General features: G+C 39.7%; 1 pseudogene; it reads right to left on the reverse strand.

Annotated features, from left to right (window-relative positions):
• Nucleotides 1-3,322: 3,322 nt before the first annotated feature.
• LOC120614578 (uncharacterized) lies at nucleotides 3,323-3,441 on the reverse strand (annotated as a pseudogene).
• Between the last annotated feature and the right edge of the window lie 1,492 nt (nucleotides 3,442-4,933).

Genomic DNA, 4,933 nt, shown 5'->3' on the forward strand with positions numbered 1-4,933 from the left:
AAGTCTTCTCCTAAAAGCTCAAAAATCAAGACAGTGATGGGGTAAATGACCTGGAATCTTACCAGTGGTAAGTTCGAGATACAAATCTCTGAGGCAGAAAAAAATGACTCCTGTCCAGAATGGCTAGCGTTAATCTTTGGCCTGTCCCGAGGATTTTTCACATACTAAAACTGGCTTTAAAATTTCCCTTGTCAGATGTTCTATAATTAATGCCATTCAAGTTTTTGATACCTAAATTCAAATATCCTTTTAATATGATGGTCACACTCTGTTGTTTTTATGGCCTTATTCATCTTTCTTGGCCTTGAATAATGGACAGCCTTTGGTGGATATCTAAGAAACGAGTCTGACAGTGCAGTGCTTGTTCTGGAATCTTCCAAAAATCTCTCTGTGTTGGTCAGTCTGTATTAGGCATTATCATTCACTTTAACCATAACTAAAATAAATCTGCCATTATCTCAGAATATTTGGTTAACTTCTCAAAAGACCTGGCATTGTCGGTCCCTGTCGGGCAGACTGGATTTTTCTGTAAAACTGTGTATGTTTAGAATCCTAAGTGTCCTTATCAGCAGAACTGAACTAAAAATGTATATAAAATAAATGACGTTGATTAGTGTACAATATTGTTAAAAATTTATATAACACTACAGAATAAAACAGATATCACCAGGTAAGTACAATTTTGCAATATATGAAAAAATTCTGTTTTCATGTAATTTATCATTTGATTTAGGTCAGAGAATTTTCTAATTAATTCCCAATCAATTTTTGGCAAAGTTTGTTGCTTCTACTTCCAGAAGATAAAGTGCATAGCAAGAATAAGCTATTTCTGAAATTTTCCATGTTCGTGTGCCTTATTACTTTAGCTCTGTGTTTATCTCTAGGTGTTCATGTACAATGATCTAAATAGAATTTTTAAGATGAATATTAGTTTTTCACAACATATCAACATCTGTTCCCAATAGAGGTAATAGGGTCATAGTCAACAGAATAAAAACAGCTTACAGAAACATTCATGTTGAGAAAGAACCTTCTGGGAAAATTGAAAGATGGATCTTTTTTTGCGTGTGTTTCCTAGGTGAGTGCCTTGCATTTGAGGCTGGAAGGCTTTGCAACAAGAAGACAAACAACATAGATTACGGCTGATACAAAGACGAATCTCAGGCACAATCGAACATTGGCCACCCACAGAACTTTGTTTATTTTTAAAATGGGTTGTTCAGATAAGACATACCTTATATAGAAAAATCCAGTAAATGAAAAGACAGGGGATGAGGATGACTGTTCTCAGATAAGTCTGAAAAACTTATTAAACATTGTTTTATCTTAAACATTTCACAAGGAGAGCATGAGCGTAACATAGACTTAATATTAAGGTGAGGACTGAGGAAACTAAACAGGTGTTATCTCAGAATATTTATCTTTGCATGAATTCTTTAGTTATTTTCTTTAAGACTTTGTTTTGATTCCTGTGAGAGAATTTTAGCTTTGAGGAACAAAGGATAAGTTGCTAACAAAGAGAACAGAAGTAATTGTATACCTTCTTGACTTTTTGTATTTATTAAGCTGGTTTAATTCTATTGCAAGATGCTTATGTGTCAAATGGCATATTTTCAATATAAAACCTAACCAAGGGTGAGGCAATGTATTCTGGGATGCTCTGGTCTTGGAGACATTGTTTTCTCACCTTTCTGAGAGAAACGCCGTAGGAATATTTGCTGCCTCCTTTTCCCCAGAATGCTTCACTTTCTGACAGAGACCACAAACTGTGCTTGAGGACCTTATAAGTATTTGCCCACATCCTGGTGAGCTGCCCTTGTTACAGCTGCTCCAACAGTGTGACCGGCTCATTTTCCTCATTATGTGAAAGAAAATATGTTTAGTCTATACTCCTTGAAGCATGCGTAGCCTCCGGAAATATTTTTGAATAAGTACCGTTTTCACTAAAGTGACATTTCTCCTTGTAGCTCTTTGTCATTCTAGGGGATTGATATCCTAGAGAATTGGCTTTGAGGCCCTTCTGTGCCAATCATGCAAACAATGCCCGCATTTAGGTGATCCTAACAGGAATAACTACTTTTTTTTTCTCAAGGAAAGTTTCTAAGCCACTATTTAAGATCTGCCAACCTAGACACTACTGAAAATTGCTCCTCCTGCTTCAACAGATACAAGTCTGTGGAAAATAAATCCACCTTTCTCTGCCTTCAGCCATTCCTGTCTACATCTATCCTAAATGAAAATAATCTGTGGATTCTGAGACAGTACTTCCTGAGCTATTTACCTCTCTGTTCCCTTCATGGACCCACATCAGAAATCCCTTCCTGAAGCTGGAGTTGTTCTTAACCAGAAACCTCAGATAAGAACTCTACAGAGAGAAATGTGTATTTTTGGAGATGGAAAGAATAACACCTTTACAGAATTTCTTACAATAAAGTGTTAGTTGGAAATTTCAGTGTTTACCTAGGTCCTAGGAGAAGTATATGGACAAAAGGAGGCCCTAAATAGTTGAATTCTTCTAGAACCTAAACTGTTCTTAGGGTTTTATCAAATGGTTGAATTGCGTAATGCTAAGAATACTTTTTGAACATGGGCAAAATCCTGTGAGATGCCACTTAGTTCATTGCAGTAGTAATTTAAAAACGGCTCCCTGCTGACTTGACAGATTTTATGCCATTTTCGAAAGTGCCAAGTTTATACTCAGACACAGGAAAAATCTGGAATGTTATCTGCATGTACCTCAATCAGTACTTCCTCTCAAAGAGACTATAACTACCAATGCCTTTCAAAACTGGGCCTTCTAAAGATGCCAGAGTCACCTCACCAAGCTCTCCGGCTCAGGGGTCTCAGTTTGCCTTGTGACCGTTGTGCCTTTGCTCTGTGTTTTGTAAAGGTTTCGTCTCCACTATGCTATCTCAATGGAGAGGGTCAGTGCCACCGCCCTCACTAACATTTAATGAGGATAAAGGAGAAAAAGTCTCAGTTCTGGTCAGAGGTTTCAGGATTCAGAGACCTTAACACCAGGCTCAAGGCCTGAAATCTGGTCTGAATATGACAAGTCAAGTCCAATCCCCTTGCCTACCAAGGCACTGTTATTCAAAAAGCCTTTTAAAGAACAAATTGGTATAACATGGAAGAGGAAAACATCAAGTTAAAGGAGAAAGTACAGAGAAGGTAACTGTTGCATTGTCGAGATCGTTGGCATGAGTTTTAAATAACTTAAAGTTTATGAGTTCTTTTTTTTTTTAGGCGAGGCAACCCTTGGTTGACCTCACAGATTGCAATGAGCTTGTCAGTTTACGATCCCTTCTTTTTTTGTTTTTAACGCCTACAGCACCTGGTCTTCCTAGGTAGTCTCCCATCCAAGTACTCATCAGGCCCGACCCTGCTTAGCTTCTGAAGTCAAACGAGATCAGGCTTGTTCAGGGTGGCATGGCCGTAGACCAGGATGCATGTTCTAAGCCTACCTTCAAAGCTTTCTGACTTCTTAAGATTTTGTTTCCTCCTTTATTGTTACACCCTCCTTATGAGATTATGGTGAGAAATAATATGAATACGTTTAAAGTTATTTTTGGGGGGTGGGACAAAAACGTTGCCACTTAAATGTGAAATAAGAGTTTCTGCTTTCATACTTTATTTTTCTCCATGTAGGGTGTTGAATCAGATGGAGACTCAAACTGTCAACCCATTAAAGATCTTACAGAGTCCCATGCAGCCTGCATTACAACTAGTGTTTCTGAAGCAACCGCTCAGCAGATACCCAGGAGAACGACCCGTGCTTTAAAGTCCGTAACCCCTGGCTAGCGACCAAGCATTATTTTAAAAAGTCTCTAAAAGAAATATCAATTATAGCAGGTATTTTATCCCCTTGCATTGTGTGTTCATCGCAGACCTTTAGATGGGTAAGTTTCCAGAGAGAATGAGTTACACTTTTGCTGGGCAGGAATGTGGGCAGGAATAGAGTATTCCCAGAGTCAATGAATTCAGCCCCACAGTATCGATGATGCATCATGGACTCCTCATACGCCCTCTCTCCAGCTCTCGTTGCCTAATTATACACAATAAATGTGTTTCAGAGAGTTGACTTTCCTGTTCCTACCCCGATACAAAATAGAGCATGAGTTTTCGAGAGTTTTTAGAAGGCTCACTGTCTTTCTGCACTTCTGTTTATGGTATACTCTAGTCATGGGCAGCCTCCATCCCAGTCCCTGTAGCCAAGAGCTCAGTGAGGAAATCTCTGAGGAGGACTGGTTTTGGCTGGAGCTTTGTCACGGGGCCACAGGACTCTTTGGGCATCTGAATATGCATGGGAACTAGGTATTGCTGGCCCATACTGGCTGAACCTCTCTTCTCCCTAGGAAAGACAGCCATGGTTGAGGATGAATTTGGAGTGTTAGATTAGTATTGAGCAGGACAATTTTTTGTTGTGGGGAGCTGTCCTGTGCCTTGTGGAGCATGTACCAGTGTCCCTGGCCTGTATCCTGTAAATGCCAGTGCCCCCTCTCCCCTGCCACTAGTGGGTGATGATCAGAAATGTCTCAGATGATGCCAATGTCCCTGGGAGTGGGGGCAAAATCACTCCCTGCCTTACCCACCACCAACCTGAAAACCAATGAGTTAAGGCATTATTCCACAACACCCTGCTGTGAGTACTTAGAATTTCAATCTCATCTGAGTTAACACATTAGTTATAAATTGCATTTATAATTTGCAAAGTGCTTTTCACATAGAGCACTATATTTAACTCTCCCAGCAGCCCTCAGACACATTTGTTGACATTCTTCTTTTAAAGACGTAGGAACTGGCTCAGGGCTGGTAAGTGACAAAAATCTTAAAGTGACAGGTGACAAAACACTCAAGGTGAAATTTCTGGGACACTCACCTTGGCCTTCAGCCCCCACATTCCTGTGGTTTAGTTTGTCTTCTATGACTGTTC

The sequence above is a fragment of the Pteropus medius genome, unplaced genomic scaffold (assembly GCF_902729225.1).
Source record: "Pteropus medius unplaced genomic scaffold, Ma_sr-lr_union100, whole genome shotgun sequence".
NCBI classification, from domain to species: domain Eukaryota; kingdom Metazoa; phylum Chordata; class Mammalia; order Chiroptera; family Pteropodidae; genus Pteropus; species Pteropus medius.